The following is a 21941-nucleotide window of genomic DNA, read 5'->3' on the forward strand; positions in this document are numbered from 1 at the left end:
TAGGTTAGCAGCACTAATAATTAAAAATCAATTTGGATGATTAATCAAATTAAATAGAGGGAGTTCTTGGCCATTAAGAGCTGACAGTCTGAATTGAAATGTAAATGAATAAACAATGGAGACAGGAATGTGTGATTTTTATTATAATGCAAATTAATTAACATACAAAAAGTGTTGCTAAGTATGACCAGACTTTGTCACTAAGATTCATCAAATGTGCTTAAGAACCTGAGGTCATCTGGAAAGGCTGTGTAGTATAGCATATGATGCCAACTATAGGCCATTATGGAAAAGGTAAAACTATGGAGACAATAAAAAGATCTGTGGTTTCCAAGGGTTGAGGGGCAAGAGGGCAGGGGAGGAATAGGCAGAGCACAGAGGATTTTTAGGTCAGTGAAAATACTCTCTATGATACTATCTGGGTGACACATGGAAACCATCACTCCAGGTAACAATAATGTGTCAATGTAGGTTCATCAGTTGTAACAAATGTATCGCTTTATTGCTGGAATATTGATAGTTGAGAAATGTGGGGTCAGGGGAGATATTAGAACTCTTTATACCTCCTGCTTAATTTTTCTGTGAAACTACACAAAAAGTAGTCTATTAAAAACAAACACCCCATTTTCTTTAAATCCATCAATTAAATTCTAAACTGAATATTTGGCTTTATGCGAGTGGTTGAAATATAATGATTTGTCTTCTTATATTAGAACAAGCCTCCATGTGGCATTAGTGTCATCAGAGAGAAAATAAACCATACATGCATTCCTAACTAAGGTACAAAATTAAGTTATGGTTAGACATGTCTAATATTCAAGGAAGTATCTAAGTAAGGTTAACCCAAAATAATTAAATTTACAAATTCTATGAATATATTTATATTCGAATCAATTTATACTCATACAGACTTACAATTAGTAAGCAAATAGTGTGAGATATCAAAGAGGTTTTCAAACTTTCTGGTCTCATGATCTCTTTACATTCTTAACAAGAACTTTAAAGAGCTTTTGTTTGTATGGGATATATATGTCTATATATACTGTATTAAAAATTAAGACAGAAAATTTTTAGATATTTGCTTAATTCATTTTTTAAATAATAAACTCACCACATGTTACTATAATGAGCATTTTTAAAATAATGACTCCATTTTTTAAAACTTAGAAAAAATGGATTTTACATTTTTTGCAAATCTCTTTACCATCAGTGTTAAGAGAAACAAGTGAATTTCCATATCTGCTTCTGCATTCAGTCTGTTGTGATACGTTGTTACAGCTAAGATAGTATGAAGAAAAGCAGCACTTGCTCAAATTCATAGCTGAAAAAGGGAAGACCTTGCAAGCCTCTAAAAAGGGTCTCAGTAATCCCAAGTGTCCTCTGATCTCACTTTGAGTTGATGCCAAATAGCATTATTGCATTTATTTATTTCAATATCATGCATTTCCCACACCAGACTCTGTTAACACTTGAAATTATAGCCCTTCACTTATTCCAAGCTAAAACTCAAATTTGACAGCTTATATCAAACCATCACATTTCTAAAAGTGTTTTCAAAGCTTTTACTATACCAACTCTGACAAAATTGATATTCTTATTTGAATACATATGAAAACATTTGAGATTCCATTTATATCTGTCATTCAAACTTTCTGGGAAATTTTGAATATAAATTATGCCACCTGGAAAAGTGAAACATTGTTGTACAGTTACTAATTCAATTTTAGGTATACTTATAATGAAAAGTGTGCATTTCCTTTTATATAAATAATTTTAAAGTGAGATTAAAATAAAAATAAAACAAGCAATTACAGTTTTACTTATTACCTAAATAAATACCAGGTTCTAAAACTACTGCCTTAAAATAAAATTTTAGGTAGATAAGCTTTCATTTTTAGTACAAATAAAATAATGTAATTCACTCATTTGGGGTTTTTAGATTATAATTTCCAACTAAAAGAAACTAAAGAAAAAGAAACCCAGAGGAATGTCTAATTTCAGGTCTGGGGCAGGATATCTAGATGATAAGTGTGGAATATCTTGTGCCACAAAGACAATGAATTCATTTACAACAAATAAGGGTGTCAAAAGATCACAGACACCAAAACTACAGAATCCCTTTGGCCAAAAATGGACAATTTGAGCACCAACAAAAATAATGAATGTAATTGTTTTAAACATATTGCATATATAAAAATCAATAAGCACTTAATGATACTCCAAAGATGAGAAGCCAAACACAAGAACAACAACAACAACGACGACAACAAAAACAGAACAACTGATTGCACACTTTTGCAAGCAACTAGGGCACTATCTCCTTATTCTACCGAAAAGAAAAGAAAGGAAAAGTATTATTACTCACCTTGCCTTTCCTGCTGAGCTGTATTTCAGAAAAGGAAATAGCTGTTTAGGGGAAGGGTTTTTTTTGTTTTTTGTTTTTTTGATAATAAATGTGAAAGAAAAAATAGAATTGGAAAGTCGAAATTTAGCAATCCTTTGTGAAATAAATGATTCAGTCAGTAACCATCAATGGCTGAAACCATTCATGAAAGATCAATGGCATACTTTAAAACGGAGATCAGGGTGTCACTACCTCCATCTAATAATCTAAGTATTGCTACAAATGGGACTCCAGGCATTGTGTGCCTTCTGGTCTGATGTCATCTGAAGCACACAGCACCCCCATGAAGTGTTCTTGCAAACACAAAACAAAGTCAAAAACAGAATCTAATCAAGCCTTAAAACCGACTTCCTACTCACAGACTTGCAGGAAACATGAATGTTAGAGGAACAAGTTAAATGATACCACAAAGAAAAAAACAGATAAATCTAGAGTATAAGACAGTCTATAAAATAACTGACGTCATCTTCACAGCAAATTAGTAAAAGCACAAAAAGGAGAGGGAAAGGATGGAGAGAAGCTCTAGATTAAAGACATGTAGCAATCAAATGTAAAGTATGAACCTTGTTTGGGTCCTGATTGAAACATCAAAGCAGTAAAAAGACTTATAAGTTAATCATGGACATTTGACTGTGGACTATTGTCAGACAACGTCAAAGAAATACTATTATTTTATTAGGTGTATTAATGGCATTGTATTTATGTAAGAAAATGTCCATCATCTTTTCAGAGACATTCTAGAATATGTTGAAGTTAAATGACACACTGGCTGATATTTGCTTTAAAATACATTTAAGAAGGAAGGAAGGAAGGAAGGAAAGAAGGAGGGAAGGAAGGAGAAAAGAGAGGGCGAGGGAGGGAGGATGGAAAGAAAGATGACATAAATGTGACAAAAATTATTGTATCTGGTGATAAATGTATAGTTCATTGGACTTTTTCCTCAGCTTTCATGTATGTTTGAAATTTTTCATAATATAAATTTAAAATTAAATATAAGTGACTGCTTTAGCCCAGATCTCCTAGAAAACAGTACCTGAGAGAAAGTGTATGTGCTAAAATGTTTTGGATGCCAGAAAAACAAGAGTGAGGGGATAGGATGAGCGAGGCAGGGACAGAAGGAAGGAAAATATAGGTGTCATGTTACAAGCTGGTTATAGCTTCATAGTACAGGTGACTCTTGACAACCAAGGGGTTAGGGAGCATCAACCCTGCTGGGTCAAAAATCCATGTATAACTTTTGACTTCCCTGAAAACTTAACTATTAATAGCCTATTAGTGACCAAAAGCCTTACCAATAACATAACTGGTTGATAAACACAAATTTTGTATATGTAATATGTATTATATTCTTACAATAAAGTAAGCTAGAGAAAAGAAAATGTTATTAAGAAAATAATAAGAGGGGCGCCTGAGTGGCTGAGTCAGTTAAGCATCCAGACTTGGCTCAGGTCATAATCTTGTGGTTTTCGTGAGTTGGAGCCATGTCAGGCTCTGTGCTGACAGCTCAGAGCCTGGAGCCTGCCTCAGGTTCTGTGTCTCCCTCGCTCTCCTCCCTCCTCCCCCACTCTCACTTTGTGTCTCTGTCTCTCAAAAATAAATATTTTTAAAAAAAATTTTTTAAGAAAAGAATAAGGAAGGGAAAATATATTTACAGTACTGTACTGTATGGGGAAAAAATCCACTTATAAATAGAACCATGAAATTCATATCCATGTTCCTCAATGAGCAACTCTGTGTACAGTTGATTGCTTGGTCACACAGGGCATCTCAAGAAGGCTGTATGAAACCACCAGGCACTGTAACAGAACCATCCATCAGGAGGAGAAAAAACAAGCAGTTTTTCTCTGTTGGATTCTTCCTGCTTTCTGTCATTTATTCATCAATATTTGCTCCACGAAGTAGGGCAAGCATGTGGAGAAAAAGTTTGGGTGTGGGGGGCAAGAGAGTGGAAATAGAGAAGTGAATAACTGGGTCTCATAAAGTGACTGAGATGATTTATTATAACAATTTAGAATTTAAGCCAATCAGTGACTTTCAGGTTTCGTGAAGACTTGGCTGTTAATTTAGCTTCTTTTTTACTGGAATTCTGCTTGATCTTTTACCTCAGAAATTTTATTCAGGCCAAAGTCATTATTTTTGATTAACGAAATAACAATCACACAAATGGCTGTGGAAACTACATGTAGAGGAATGGCTCTACCATGGTGCCCAGGCAACCTTGCACACCTCCATACAGACCAGTGAGCAGGGCCTGACCACAGCTGGTCTCAGTCTTGGTGGAACGCCCTTTGATCCTCCCATAGCACAAAATCATGGGAGGCTTGTAAGGAGCTGCCACCAGCCACACAGTTCTCATTTGCCTCCCTGTCCGTCAGGAAGGCCGTCCTGAGACAGTGTCTCATTGCCTTCCGGGTCCTGATGAGGAATGAAACTTTCTACCTTGCCCTTCTTAGAGCATAGCTGCAGGCTATAAAACTGCTTATCTGATGCAGAGCATTGGCTCTCAAATGAAGAGGGTCCTATCATTCATGTTAGTCAGTCATCTGGGCCCTTTCTTCAGTGTCACCCCATGTAAATGACCAGGGGAAAGATACCTGTGACTCCACTTGCTTTGGCTATCTAACTAAGTAATAAACTGAATCTGAAAACTGGCTTGTTGCTTCCTTCCTGTCTGAATCTGTCAGCCTTGCCTTGTTTTGCCTTGCCAGATTCTAAGCAGGATATTTCTACTTTGTTTAACCCCAAAGAGAGTCTTTACTCTTTGCTCTTTGCTCAGCCTGCGTTGTGGATAGTCAGCACCCAGTGCACAAACTGATCAGAAGATATGAATGATCTAGATTCACATTTTCGGAAGCAGTATTTTTTCTCTAAGTGTTGTAGGATAATTTTTGATCAACGGTCACAGAAGACTTCCTTCTCTCTGCCTTTCCTCCAAATTAATTAAAGGGATATTTGTACAAATTGGGTAAAGATTCAGACCTCCTACAACAGAAAAATCAATCAGACACGTTTTCAACCCTCTATTTTCTGCTCATAGCTTGGCATTATCCATGTTGGATTTAAAGGTCTGGTGACCACTAGAATAAGAGAGAAGCATCAAAAATTAAGCTCCATGGATGTGCCCTAGTTGTTCTTTCACATGTAGGTGACCTACCTCCTTTTTTTATATACAAGATGATTAATAATGATGCCATCCAGCTAACACTTGGCCATTCTCATTTGGTACACCAAGAGACAGGGTTCTTCTGTTCTATTATAGACACATAACAAAGCAGCAAACAGGAAGACAACAGGTGACAGCATAAAACATAAAGGCTAAAGAATAGCTCATTTCTTTTCTTCTTTTTTCATTCCTTTCTCTTGTCATCACTTATGTAAATTATCTCTCGGGAATGGAACTGTCTAAGCCTTACTAAATGATTCTATCTTATCAACAGTTGATCAAATCCTTACATCCATGAAGGAAGGAACAGTGACATGGAGGTCCCTGACCTGCCTCACATTTTGTCCACGGGTTGCCTGGCATTCTAAAGTGGTAACATTTCCAATTATTTTCATTGGCTTTCGATTGACAGTCCTGACATATCTGTAGGAATAGCTTACATTCTCTCATGAATTAGCCAGATAATGATTACAAACCAGCAATCCATAATAACTACTTGCATAGAAACAATTCAAAATAAAACTACACACAGTAAAAATTTGTTGAAATGAAGAAAAAAACAAGTGTTACCCATTTTGCTAGCTCTGAAAACTGAAAACACTGTGTTAATGGATTTAGTAGAAATAATCAATACAAAATAATTTAGCAACAACTTAAACTGCTCATGAATAAAGTATATAATTAACACATTCTCTATATTCTTTCATCTGAAAATGTCTTTATTTCTCCTTCATTCCTGAAGGATATTTTCACCAGATAGAGAATTGCCAATGCTTGTCTTTCAACACTTAAAAAATGTTGGAAAGGAAATGACCACTTCCTTCCGGACTCCATTGTTGTGAGATGAGAAATCTGCTCTCATTCAAATTGCTGTACCTCTGTAAGTACTACAGTACTTCTCTCTGGCTGCTTTCAGGATTTCTTTACTTGTCTTTAGTTTGCTGAAGTATTGGGATGTCTTGCCATGGATCTTTTTGTTTTGTTTATTTGTTTTTGATATTGTTTCTATTTAGGGTTTGCTCAACCTCTTAAATCTGCAGGATTATGTCTTTCACCAGGTTTGGGAAGTTATCAGCTATTATTTCTTCAAATACTTTACATCTCACAATTTTCTCCTGTTCTGGAACTTCAAGGATACAAATGTTTGTTCTTTTGTTATCATCCACAGATTCCTGAGACTCCGTTCATTTTTTTTTTCTTCCAGTCTATTTTGTCTCTGTTATTCAGACTGGGTAAATTCTATTGCTCTGTCTTCAAGTTCACCAGTTCAGATGAACCCACTCTACAGATGAACCCATCTAGCAAGGTTTTTATTTTGTTATTGTGTTTTAATTCTGTAATTCCCATGTGGTTCTTTTTTTTTTTTAATAATTTTTATTTCTTTGCTGAGATTTTCTATTTTTTCTTTTGTGTCAAGAGAATTCACAATTGTTAGCTGAACCATTTTCATGATGGTGGCTTTGAAATCTATGTCAGATCATTCCAACATCTCATTCATTTTGATTTCGACCTCTGCTGATTTTCTGTTCTCATTCAAGTTGTGATGTTCCTCGTTCTTGTGTCATGGGTAATGTTCCATTATATCCTGGATGTTGTGGCTATTATAAGTCTCTGGATTTCATTTAGTCTTTTTCAAACAAGCAGTCCCCCTGTTGAGGTGTAGCAGAGGATTTTGTATGTTCTGCCTCCCCCTGAGCCCCACCAACACCACCCAGGCAGAAGTGGAGCACTCACACATGCTGTGTCAATGTTGGCAGGTGAGGTTGATGCCATCCCAAAGGAAGTAAGACACTAACAGCTGTAGCTGCCTCTGAGTGGGGGTGCCACCAGGAAGAGGGAAAGCAGATGGCTGATTCACAACCTTTTGTTATTGCAGGACTGGGGTGGAATCTCAACTCTCAATTCTGCGCTGGGCCTTGAGGACACCTCCAGAGGGAGGTAAAGTAGGCAGAGTAACAACTAGCCCTGCCTGAAGGAGTGGAGGCTCAGCAACCCACTGGGCCCTCTAACAGTGGGTGCGGGGGCTAAGGGAGAAAATGGAACGCTGACTAGACTTGATTCCCACCAGCTTGTTCAGTGTTGTTGGTGCTGCATGGGGATGGAGGCTTAGCTCCATCCCAGGCCCTGCTGACCTGGGGGTGGGGAGGAGGAGGGGTGGGGACCAATTGAATGCTTGTGACAAACCTACACACTATAGCCTCACCTTATTCATTCTGGTTGCTGCCAAGTGTGGATGTAAACTCAGCTCAATGCTAAATCCTGGTGGGGAAATGGCAAAGACCTGCCTCTGCCAGATCAGGGTTAGAAGTCAGTTCCCATTCAACCAGTCAACACCACCCTGTGTGGGAATCAGAGTGTGGCTGCCTGCTTTCAGTGAGTGGGGCAGAAAGTCAGTTTCCTCTTTGGCCTTGATAAAACCTCACGAAAGGGAAGGATGCAGTTTTTCCACTGGTGTTTGACTGGAATAGGGCAGGTATTACCAAAAAGTTGTGGCTAAAAAGGCTTTTCTTGGGAACTTTTTTTTTTTTTTTTATGTGTCTGTTGGTACTTCAAGTTAGAAGTTTCTGCAGGGCCCTGTCCAGGAAATATGGAAAGGAAACCCAGGAGACTCATTGCCATGTCAACCCTCAAGTCCTAAGGTGCACAAATAGTCCACAAAATAGTCCTTTTGAACCTATAGAGTCTTCCTATGCTCGTTTGTTGAACTATGCCTCCAGTTCCTAGTTGTGAAAAGTAGGACCTGGAAAGATTGAGGCTACTTCAATTTGGACAGAACCAGAAGTCTTTTCTATATACTTTAATAGAAGAAATGCAAAGAAGATATGAATTGTTGTGGAACATTACAACATGAAATTAGAAACTAATCTAAATCTGAATTATCAAAAGCAGTATCAATTTCCAAAATCAAGACAAGCAGACAAAATAAGCGAATGTATACAAAGTTATGTGTGCTATAATACTCAATACCAAGATGGTTTTGGACGCATTTTTAACAATTCAACAAATGTTAACACAGAATGAAAGAAAATGTTCTACATCTTGATTATTTGTTACAAAACAGGGATCAAGATTACCAGATAAGGGTGATTTTATTTTAGAAATAATAAATTTAAAAATATTTGTTACTTTTAAATATTTTTGTTAATATTTTGTCACTTTTTTCATCAATTGTATTTGGTATTTATTTAGTGTTAATTTTCTCTTTTAATTTTTTTCTATTAAAAGATAAAGATCATTTTTTTACAATGTTGAAATATATACTTTTGTAACATGCATTTATTGTTTTGTCCTTATCATAACAGAAAACCTCTGAAACTTTTAGTACAACCCTATCATTGAAAAATGGTATACTGCTTATTATTACAGTTACCTATCGTTATTAAAAACACTTAAGTACAATAAAAAATACATAATAACTTATGATTTGAGATTTCCTGGGAACTCCTATTTTTTTCCTGAATCATGAAGATATCTATTAGGAATTTGGAAGCACTATACAAATGTGAATGCTCTTAACTGATTGCCTTATTAACAAAGAATTTTTTTTTTCTTATTCAATGATAAAGACTTAATCAAAATTTTTTCTCTCTCCAACTCATATGTCCAAACCTACTTGGTCATTCTAGACACTCTGATGCAGGGAAACGATGATATATGTTTAAACAGCCTAAAACGCTCAGCCTATAGCCAAAAAGGCTTAGATGAGAATTTCGTAGCTATCTTCATATATTTCAAGGGCCGTCCTGAACAAGAGAGATTGCATTTATTCTCTGTGACCCAAGAGGATAGAATTAGGATAAATGAGATGGGAAGAAAATTTTTATTTCATATATATATCCATTTTTTAGCAACTAGAGAACTCTAAAAAGAGAACAGATTGCCTCAAGAAATAGTGATTTCCTGTCAAGGAAAAAGACCGGACAACCATTTATTGGGAATATTATCAAAGGGACTCTTAAGAGTTTATGATTCTATCTGTCTCTATTATCTCATTTTATTCTCCTAGTGAGATACATAGGACAAGTATTGAAATTGTCATTTATGGATGAGAATAACGAAATTCAGAGAGTGTATTGGTTAAGATCCCTGGTAAATTATAAAAGCAACTTGAGCTAGCATAAGCAAAAATGAAAGACGGTAGAAGATTGAGTGCTATTTCTGAGAACCCAAGGCTAGCATAATGCAGCTGAGCTCCAGAATGGGACGGAAGGCATCTGAACTCTCTCTGTGTCTTGACTCTGCTTCTCTATATAAATTGCTGTGTCCTCTATCTCTACAGATGTATTTTCTGTGCTTCCCACCCACATGATGGGTGGAAGATATTTACTCCAAGCTCCCTAGTTTACATCTCTATTATTTAAGAAACAAGCCCAGAATGACCAGCAGTCTCAATTATTTTGATCTTTATGGTGCCAATTCATCACATCATTCTCCCTACTGATTCCTAAGCCAGTTAATAGATAGCCACAGTAAAACTGCATTGTAGATTGCGACTTGGACTTGGGGTAGAAATAGAGTTTTCTACAACTTTCCTTGAGTTGAACGCACTCGGTTATGGGCAGATTACCAAGCATCAGCATTTCTTCCAACCCAGAAACAGACCTGACCTGGTGAGTTTATCTCATGGGGGAGGCATCCAGGAAGTGAGCACATGCTACTCACACAGATACAAGAAGGAAAAAAAGAGCCTGGTCAGAACATGGGCAATGACCTTTTTCCCAAACTCACTAATTAAGTGAAACATTCCACCAACTTCCACAGGGATAAGACACTAAAAGATGGAGAGAAGGGAAGAAATTTTCTCCACAATATATTCAAGATATTAAGAATTTCATATGATGGAGTAAGGCACAGAGATGGGAAGAGAATACCCTTCCCACAATTACCAATTTCTATCTCTGGAAATAAGACCAACTGGCCCACTTCAAACCAGGTATTCATCTAGGCCAATTACGGCTCTAGCACAGTCACTCAAGGAAAACAGATGACTGGCAGTGGGTCACCATTATGGATATGACAGGCCATTCCTGGAAAAAAAGGGGCTAGACAGATATTCCAATGGCTACACTCAGGTCATTGCATGGGCAAGGCGTCCAGGAGGTGAGCACTCTCTACTTGCACACATGTAAGAAGTACAAACACTTCTATCTCTACATTACAAAGCTATTCCTGGCATTAAGGTGCAATTACCCCATGTTCAAGTACAAATGCACACACAACCACTCACATATGCTTCACAGTGGAAGACTACTCAAAGTAACAAATAGATAATCCATCACACACCAAAATGATGTCTGAGGGCCATTGGTCTTCTTCTATATGACTTCCACGTCATGTCCATTTACTCTTCTAAGCCAGTTTTACTTCTGTTCTCATCTTACAATGAGTGGATTGAATTACAAATTTAACCACCCCCAATACAGCTAACATATGATACTGGAGGGAAATACTAATGTAGAGAAGGAGAGAAGGAGAAAACACATAGTGATTATTGACCCAGAACATGTGGTTTATTCTGCTAGTCAGTGGCAATATGAAAAACAAATGAATCAGTGACTTATATGGGCATAATTTTGACATAAATCCTTTGGCAAATTTCTCAGTAATCCAATGGTGAACTTCCAATTGGTGTTATTATATTTGGATTGCATTGGAAGATGTCCTAAGAGTTGAGTCTCCATTTTCTTCTGGTTTGAGTCAACTATGGGCCCCTTTTACCACATTTAGTTCTTTCACTGGCACTGCAACTCCTATTATAAAGTCTTGTTGGCTGGCTGTCACGTTCATTTTGGACTCCACTTGCTAAAATCCAGCACCACAAATCTTACTAGTTCATGCACTGAAAGTGTTCCACCCTCTGAACTGAATAACCAGGACTTGGTCATTCCATTCAGGCCTCTGTTTTGTTTGCTTATTTGTTTTTGAAGCAACTCTGAAGATTCTATCATCCCTGAAACTGGCCTGGGGTGTGGTGGTCAGAGGGCCAGAATTTCTTCTTTCTATTCAGCTATGGTGTATGTCCCTGTTCTCCTATTTTATATAGGGAGAGGTACTTTGGAAGGATGAGAGTGAGGAGGTAGGGATAAGATCAGTGTTTCCCAACTTCTCTGATTCCTCCAGAATATGCTCATTTTTCTTTCCAGAATCCCAATTAGGACATTTTTCTTCTCCACAAAAAAGAGTCAAATCAAGACTTGATTACTGAAGTTCACACCTCTTTGATTTATTTCTTCATCTGAACCTCAGCAATCTGTTTGGAAGCTCAGATTTTTCTCTCTATTCTTCTAGTCATGCAAATTCAACTTGATGTTTTTTCTTGTGCTGCATCTTTTACAGACAGATGAAGAAAATCATGTATATAAATGTTTTCTACCAATGTCCCTGGTAGTTTGGTGGATAATGGTCTGAGTTCTATGACACAATAAATAAGTGTAACCAGTACCTTAATGCTGCATAAGATTGATAAATTTTTACATCAAGGCTGGGGTTGGAAGCTCCTCCCTGCATCCCTGCTCCTCCTACCCCATACCCTGCCTTAACTTTACTAATTCCATTTTTCCTGATTAAGAATGTCTTATTCAGGGGCACCAGGGTGGTTCAGTCAGTTAAGCATCCAACTTCAGCTCAGGTCATGATCTCATGGTTTTTGAGTTCGGGCCCTGCATCAGGGCCTGTGCTGACAGCTCAGAGCCTGGAGTCTGCTTCAGATTCTGTGTCTCTTTCTCTCTCCCCCACTTGTGCTCTGTATCTCAAAAATAAATAAATGTAAGAAAAAAAAAAGTCCTATTCCAGGGTGGCTGCGCGGCTCAGTGGGTTAAACATCTGACTTCAGCTCAGGTCATGATCTTGAGGTTCTTGAGTTCAAGCCTTACACCTGCTTCTGATTCTGTGTCTCCCTCTCTCTCTCCCCCTACCCAGCTTGTGTGCATGCTCTCTCTCTCTCTCTCTCTCTTTATCAAAAATAAATAAATAATCTTAAAAAAAAAAAAAGAATGTCTTATTCAAAACTCTGCCCCTGGTACCAATTTTGATTTAAACAGTAGTCTCTGTTGTCCCTAACCATATGTCACAGGAACTATCTTGAGCCTACCTAAGCAGGAAAATAATTTAACAATAAAGAAAAGCAGTCAAGCTTAAGGAAGGAGCTGAAAATTTACGAGGTTTTTCTTCATCTCTTGCATCTTCTTCTGCATGTTTGCTTTCTTTTTCTGTCCCTGGAGATAGGCTTTCTCTGTTTTCTCATATACCAGGTACATAGTGGCCACTCAACAGCTCCCAAATTTATATCTCTTTTATTTGACAGACGAAGGATACTATACTAAAATCAGCAGTTTCCATTCAGCAATGTCCAAGGAGAAAATCTGATTGGCCCAGTTTATCATTGATCAGTAGTATGTGTTCAACACCCTAACATCTTTCTAATTATAGAGAATCTCAAATTAAGTGGGCAGAAATTCTAGCTCCAAGCGTCTTGGTTCCTAGAACGAAGACATACTTAAGCTCAGCCAATGTGATGCTCTTCCCTGGAATGTTGAATCTCAACCAAGTTCTACATACAGTTTTTTTTTTCTGTACCTGTGGTACCAATGGCCTTGGCATCTAGTTTTCAAGGCAGTAATGCCAGTAGCAGCTTCCGGTTTCTGGTGATACAGTGATAACTGCTCAGCAATGACCGCAGTCACATCCTAGCCTGGTTCTCCCTGAAGCAAGGCTCTGGCTGCGTTGGGTTATGGACTCCCTTAGTTACTGCTCATTGTGTTCCAAACCCAGTTTTTCAGGTCTTCTCATGGATTCCATGAGCATTTCTAAATTTTGCAATAATTATTTTTTCTTTTTAAAAATGCCAGAGTTGTTTTGTGTTGTTTACCACTAAGAACTTGCCTGTCTTACAATCAGCTATTATAGTTGGTCAGGTTCTTGTAGAGGAAACCTGATTCCCAGAGATCTACCCCTGTGAATAGGAAGAGGAATTGCCAGGGAAAGAAGATGGGCAAATACTCCAAAATAAGTGTCTCTTTGCATAGATATTCAGTGAGTTGCACCAGACCATACAGGAAATTAACATCAGGATTGTGAAAAGAACCTATATGTCTTAGCAATCAACATTGGGTTTGTATTTTTGTCCTTAGGATTAATTAATTTTGACTTGTGAATTAATAATTAATGGGGAAAAAGTAAGGCTATGAAAAAAGACCAATACAAGCATTTTAGAATATCTATAATTTGCTATTCCACCAAACTTAGAATAACAATTTAGAAGAAAAGTCTAAATTCACTTCAAAAACTTGGTTCTTTCAAAATAACTGATTACTTAATTAAACTTTACTATTTCTCTATACCTTATAAGCAGATCCTAAATACTATTGTGCTACACGGGTCAGAGGAATGAACTACCGATAAAATTCATAGTTACATGAAAATTCTGTTAAAAATATTTTAGTACTTCCCACCATGTAATATAAAATAAAACTATGTGATTTGATTTTGTCTTCTTGTATTGATCTGCTTAATTTCTATAGAGGAGATAATTTCTGAAATTAAGCAAAAGAAAAAAGAAAGAGAAATAATGATTGGGATAATCAGTTCCAAATAAATAAAAGTTGCTATTTGTATTTTAGTTGTACACAACTAAGATTAGATTAAAAAATTTTAAGTAAACCCAATATGATGCACAGAGATTATGCTTCAGCTTGAGTAACTAAAATTAATTAGAACTTTAAATAAACTAAATAAATGTCCCAGACTCCTGAAGACATGAGTGAGACTATTAGAAGTCCATAAAGTTTCCTTCTGCTCTTCCATTAGCAATGGCAGAACATATCATAAGGGATTAATGCTACAATGCTTAAGGGTATATGTTTCAATATTTTTTGAAACACCAAGAAGTTCTTTTTTATGTTAATTGTAAAGTTATTGTGTATTTACAATACAGATTTTCCTTTTTTGTAGTAATAAGCCAGACAATCTCTATTCTTCTGAGACATAAGCTGTGAGAGGCTTGTAAAAGAAATGGGAAAAAGGATTAGTAATCAAGTATGGATTCCTGAGACAGCAATTCTATTGTAAATGGAAACTTAGATTAGGTGTCATTGATGAGAATAGTTGCATTTGACTCTTCACTCCCTGGGTGGGAAGTGTTTGTAATTCAGCTTCCAAATAACAGAAACAAACAGGTACAACATACGCCCATGGAATTCTAGAATATTAGAACTGAAAGGGATCTTGGCCTATTGGTCAGCTATTGCTGTATAACCATCTCAAAATTCAGTGGCTTAAAACAACAAATACTTATTTTTGCTCATGTCTATCGATTAGCTAGAGGTTAGCTGATCTAGTCTGGGCTCAGCTGAGCTGATTCGACTCCATGTGTTTCTCATTCTCCTTGGACCACAAAAAAATAATATTACTAATATTTTTTAAACTTGCCACTTGTCAAAGGCTTACTATATGTCAAGACTCTTTGTTAAAAGCACTGAAAATATTATCTCCTTTACTCCTCGTGTAAACACTATGAAGTAAGTACTGTTATTATCGTAATTTTACACATTGGGAAGCCAAGGAGAAGCTTTTTCAAGGTCATGAAGTTAATATATGATGGACGTGGAACACAAAGACACAGATCTGCCTGACATCAGACTTTACGTTCTTAATCACTCCACTGTTTTCTGCTTCGTAAAATGTACTGCTCCATTTTCAGAGAGAGAGCTCTAACTACCAAAAAGTTGCTCTTTGATATTCAGTGATATTATCTTTCCTGTAACTTTCAGTTGCAAATCTTAGTTTGGCCCTGGAACACACATAGAAGAAACATAATATTTTGTAAATTAGATGATCCGATAAGAGTACCCAAAAACCAGTATGTGTTTAATGAAAATTTATCTAAATCCATCCCCACAATGGACATAACAGTCATTGGTATGATTTCAATAAGGCAGGGCCAGCACAGATTGTGTCTCATCTGGTTTGCACTTCTCCATTTATTTTTATTTTTTTTTTAACATTTATTTATTTTTGAGAGACAGAGAGAGACAGAGCATGAGCAGGGGAGGAGCAGAGAAAGAGGGAGCACAGAATCTGAAGCAGGATCCAGGCTCTGAGCTGTCAGGACAGAGCCCGAGGTGGGGCTTGAACTCACATCACAAACCGTGAGATCATGACCTGAGCCAAAGTCAGACACTTACCGAATTAGCCACCCAGGCATTCCTGCACTTCTCCATTTTATACAGAAAATTATCAGAGAAAGATAAATACAATGTTTAAGTCTGCATATACAGATAAACCATTTCTTTTATCTACAACTTGGGCTTCCTTGTCAAAAAAGGAAATGATTCCTAGATTGGTAAGCAACAATTAGAATTTGGGAGGATATAGGAGGAGATGTCAAAATAATTAAATAATGTTACTTAAATATTTTTTAAATTAATAAGCACATATTTTATTAATAGGTAAGTGAGAAAAACCTAGTAGATGTTGACTTTCTTTATAAATGGCAAATAATTGAATTCGTTCAAAGGTAAAGTGTTGCTTATACTAAAGTTTCAATTAAAGCAACAAAAAAACTAAGTAAATAATCATTATTGAAATAATAAGGTTGTTAAAAGATGATTTTCAAAATGGTAAAATGCAAATATTATATGAACATATGTTAAAGGTTTTATTTAGCTCATTTATTAATGAGGGAACTAGTGACATATTACAACCTATTAAAAAAACAGACTTATAACAGATATGTAATGCAATCAGGAATCTTAAAGTAAATTTGCTAATACATGCAAAAAGTAGCTATAAGCACCAAATTAGAATACTATTTATAACGTTTGTACTAATTATAATGTTTGGTATCTTTTCTATAGAGAGGAAATCAATTGTATCTCTACAACAAAATTCATTTACATGTTTATGGGCAAGAATAATTTGCATTTTACTATTAGTTAGTTTTCTATGATTCTCTGAGCTCAGTATATAAGCTCAGTCAAGGATAGGTCAAAGAACAAGCCCCAAGAGAATCAGATAACCCAAAGATTAAGCCAGACAGTGTCAGACATTACATTGAAAGGACACCCAGTGGGGCGCCTGGGTGGCGCAGTCGGTTGAGCGTCCGACTTCAGCCAGGTCACGATCTCGCGGCCCGTGAGTTCGAGCCCCGCGTCAGGCTCTGGGCTGATGGCTGGGAGCCTGGAGCCTGTTTCCGATTCTGTGTCTCCCTCTCTCTCTGCCCCTCCCCCGTTCATGCTCTGTCTCTCTCTGTCCCAAAATAAATAAAAAACGTTGAAAAAAAAAAAATTAAAAAAAAAAAAAAAAAAAAAAGAAAGGACACCCAGTAATTGTACCCATTTCCAAATCTTTCCCAATTCTTCCCAGTGTGTTTCCTGACAAGACACCAAGGAGAAAACCTGGGAGAATTTTGTTAGTTAAATGAAAATTATAATGTTTGAAATATCTTACAATTAAAAAAAATTATATGAGAATCTGTAAAAAATGAAAAATGAAATTATTTTTTTAGGTTCTTCTTTGTCATATTCTTTGAGTAAACCTGGTTACTCACTATATACAAAATCAGATGGGAACTAGAAGAAAGAGAGATGGAGAAAATAAATTCTGTTCATATACCTTTTTGTTCACCTGTCAAAAATTATATTTAAAAGTAGTGTTATATAATTTATGACATCTTATATGTCCAAGTGATCGCTGACAAGCTGAAAAATCAGTGATTGGGGGCTGCCTGGGTGGCTCAGTTGGTTAGGCGTCTGACTTTGGCTCAGTTTGAGCCCCATGTCGAGCTCTGGGCTGACAGCTAAAAGCCTGGACTGTACTTGGGATTCTGTGTCTCCCTCTCTCTCTGCCCCTCCCCTGCTCATGCTCTCTCTCTTTCTCTCTCTCTCTCTCAAAAATAAATAAACATTAAGCAATTTTTTTAATCACTGATTAGAATTCAAAGATGGACAAAGAAAATGTTAAAATGGCCAAGAAGCATGAAAAGATGTTCAACATTCCTAGTTATTAGGGAAATGCAGTTCAGAATCATGATGAGATACATTTCACTCCTGTGAGGCTGGCTATTATCAAAAAACAAAATAACAAGTATTGGTGACGATTTAGAGAAAGTGCACCCCCACCCCTCGTGCATTGTGGAGAATGGCGAACCACTGTAGAAAACAGAATATTGATTCCTTATAAAGTTACACATGTGACCTAGCTATTCTACCTCTAGATATATGAAAGAATGGAAATCAAGAATTCAAATAGATACTTGTACACCAGTGTTCATAGTAATATTATTCACAATAGCCAAAAGGTAGAAACAACTCAAGTATCCATCAATAGATGAATGGATAAACAGAATTTGGTATTATAGGAGACAGAGAACTTCCTTCCTTCTGTGGTTCAGCCTAAGAATTAAATAACGTAAGGCAGATCAACAGTAGAAAAACATACACATTTTATTTATTTATTTATTTTTGCATACACAGGAATCTTCAAAAAGAAAATAAAGACCCAAAGAAACTTTTGTCCCTGAAAGCTTAGGTACCCTTTTTTTTTTATTGTTTATTTTTGAGACAGAGAGAGAGAGACACAGAATCTGAAGCAGGTTCCAGGCTCTGAGCTGTCAGCACAGAGCTTGATGCGGGGCTTGAACTCCCGAGCTATGAGATCATGACCTGGGCTGAAGTTGGACGCTTAACCGACTGAGCCACCAGGCACCCCAAGGTACCCTTTTTATCAAAGAATGATAAATATGTAGATGTGACAAGTCAAAAGGCTTTGAGTTAGAGGAAATAAATGGTAAGACAGTGACTACAACACCTATGGGGGACACTAATGAGCCTTATTGTAATAGGTTGGTTTTATTCTGATAAGTTTGCACTAAAATAACTAAAGGGTTATTTTAGCAGGTTTGTTTGCACAGATCCATCTCAGGGTAGGCTCTCAGGCTCCAGTGATAAGAATGTTCTTCTCTTCCTGATACAGAGAAGGAACCTCTCTCATGGGAAATTTTATGATCTGCTTTTAAGTAGAAAGAAGGGGGTCAGAGATCATTTTCAGCATCTGTTGTTTCTCAAGTGCCTTTAGCTCCAAATAATCAACACATCAAAGTGGTGTATTTGGGGGTGACATGTTCTGAACCCCTTCAATGTGCAGATACAATAGAATATTATTCAGCTTTAAAAAGGTATGAAATTCTGACACATGCTACAACATGGGTGAACCTTGAAAACATTATGCTAAGTGAAGTAAGTCAGACACAGAAGGACAAACATTGTATGATTCCACTTGTATGAGGTACCTAGAATTGGCAAATGCATAGAGACAGAAAGAATAGAGGCTTTAGCAACTGAGGGAGTGGAGAATGGGGTTATCTTTTAATAGTGATGGGATTCAGGAGACACTACTCCAAAATATGTCACATTGGCATATTGAATATTTCAAACTGAAGGAATTTGAGAAATGGCACATGCAGGAAGTACTTTCTGACCTTCCTCTGAAGCAGGACATAAAACCCTCATGTGGAGGCACCCTCCCTACACCTGGAGAAAAGGGGCATCCTTATCCCTGTGAAAGAGGGACACCAAGAAGAATCTGATGAACAGGCCTTGCTAGGTTTCTCCCAGTTTACTACACTTGGCTCATCTTTGTCCTGTCATATCTTTCCATGACTGTCCTCTTCATCAAACCTAGCATGAAAACACTCAGGCTTAACCATTCCTTTGGCTCTTCATTTCTTTATGAAGGCTCCCATGTCATGTAAAACTTACATTAAATAAACTTATATGTTGCTCTGTTAGTTTGTCTGTAGTTCAGACAGGTATCCTAAGGAGGTCAAAGAAAAGTGTTTTTCTTCCCTCGCAATAGATACAGAGTTTCTGTTTGGGATGATAAAAAAAGGTCTGGAGATAGAGAGTGGTGGTGGTGGCACTAAGGTGAATGTTCTTAATGCTACTAACATTGTACACTTAAAAAAAGGTTACAATGGTAAAACATGTGTTATGTGTGGTTACCAAACACACACACACACACACACACACACACACACACACACACACACACACAGATTATTACTTGGAAGTCAAGTAGGGTTCAAAACTCTGTCAAAGCTGCAAACACTCCCAATTGTCTTTCATTATATTCTCTCATTCAGTTAATTAAATAGTAAGCATTTGAGAGTTTTCATCCTAAACACTGTTCAAGGCACAGTAGAAAATTCAAAAGAAGGCTTGTTTCCTTCCCTGAAATTCATGGTTTAGTGCTTCTGAAACTGAGATTAAGAGAAAGCTGTTTAAGTTTTTATATGGTTTATATGGTTTCTTTTGTTGGGAAAGGGTTGTTAACAGGTGTGCTGAGGAAACAATTCTTCCTCTTTATAAAGAAATTATTAAACAAATGTAAGTGGATTTTTTTAAACTGTGGGACTTCTTTAATATGCTAATGTATATTTTGAATCTCCAAGACAGAATTTAGGAAACAGCATTCCTAAATTCATTGGATCAAGAATTCTTCTTTCTCTTGGGGCCCAATTAGTTGATATCTCCCCATTTACTGTGATTGAGGAACTTGAGCTATAGACATACCAGCCTTGTGGGGGATTCTCTTTATTATATTTTTTTTAATTAAAAACATTTTTTTAATCTTTTATTTATTTTTGAGAGAGAGAGGGACAGAGTGCAAGCAAGCAGGGGAGGAACAGACAGAGGGAGACACAGCATCAGAAGCAGGCTCCACGGTCTGAGCTGTCAGCACAAAGCCCAATGCTGGGCTTGAACCCACCAGTCATGAGATCATGATGTGAGCCGCATTCAAACACTGAACCAACTGATCCACCCAGGTGCCCCTTTGCAGCTGATTCTTAATCCACAATTTAAAATAGGTCTCCATTTCTCCCATTTCTAGACCTGGATCTCAATTCATAAGCTTCAACAATATAGTCCTGTATTTTCTACGTATTCTCCAATTTCATACCATTTCTTCACAATTAAACATAGTGGGCCAACTTAAGTACAACTAAATTGTACTTAATAGTATTTGATTAGAGCTAAAGATACAGCAAATTTAAGCCTACTTCACGATTATAATGTTGGTCTCAATTATATTTTCATTAACAGTATCACTTTCATGTTTATAAAATATTGAGTAAAATGCATTAGGGTACTTAAATAATTGCACAAGCGTTACAAAGGGTTGGAGATAATGAAGTTGCTAAGATCAAACATTTGGCAGTCAGAAGAACCTTGTGATGATGAGAAATGTTTATCTGCAAAGGATGAAAGTCTACTTTCTTACTGAGCACAGGAAAAAGAGGTTAGATGTGTACATATATACTGGATGGAGGTGCAAGTTATCTGAAAGTCAAGCATTCTAAAGCCTAGGACCACCTGAAATAAAATGGAGGGGCCAAAGGCAGCTGCTCCAAGATGGACCTCTTTACCATGAAGATTATTCTGAGCTAAAGACAATCAAGACTGTACAGGATCAAGAGAAACTTTTCCCCTTCCTTTAACTACATAAAAGAATCTAGTTGGGGGTCTTTCCAGGAATAAGGGTTATTAGCAGAGATAAATTTTATCTGAGTGACCCATCTTTATGGCAGAGCAAACATCTAATTACCAAACATCTGTTCTTAGTCCTATTACCCTGTAAATTTCATTCCTTCTCTCTGAAGCCCTATACCCCTACCTCTTTCACCTTAGTTCAGGATGACGTATATACCTCATGTTGCCTGACTAGACCTGGAATTTCCATGTCTGTGTGGATTCCCTATATGTATGCTATTACATTTGATTTACTCCTATTAATCAGTCTCATGTCAATTTGATTCTTAGTCCAGCCAGAAGGACCCTTGACAGGGACAGGAATTATTGCTCCCCAACAAAAAGAAGAAACAACATGTTATGTGAGCTCAAGGATGAATTCCTATCAAATAACTAAGGAGGGCTTCATGAAAGAGGACATATTTGGGCTGGATTCTGAGGGATAAATAAGATTCCCACAAATTATGCCCAACTGAGGAGAGAGGCTGAGATGTGAAAATACATAGTGTGTCTAGAAAAGTAATTTGGTATGCAAACTGTAAAGGGCATGAAGGATATAGATGTATACCAGGCTAGAAAACAATAGATTGAGACCAGCTCATTAGTGCTAACAAGTTTAGTTATTCTGTTAGTAATTAGGGGGCTGAGAAAAGTTTTTGAGCAAAGGGCTTGATCTGTGTTTCAGAACAATTACTCTTGGGCCCATAGGGAATAGATGAGTCTGAAATGAGGCAGTGAGGCCAGGAGGCTAATTAAGATATTTATATTTGTCTAGTGAGAAATGAGGAAGACTTGACTGAATGGAAGGAAAGTGTCATGGAGGGGAAAATATCCTCCTATCCCTCTCAGT

Source organism: Panthera leo, chromosome A2 (genome assembly GCF_018350215.1).
Source record: "Panthera leo isolate Ple1 chromosome A2, P.leo_Ple1_pat1.1, whole genome shotgun sequence".
NCBI classification, from domain to species: domain Eukaryota; kingdom Metazoa; phylum Chordata; class Mammalia; order Carnivora; family Felidae; genus Panthera; species Panthera leo.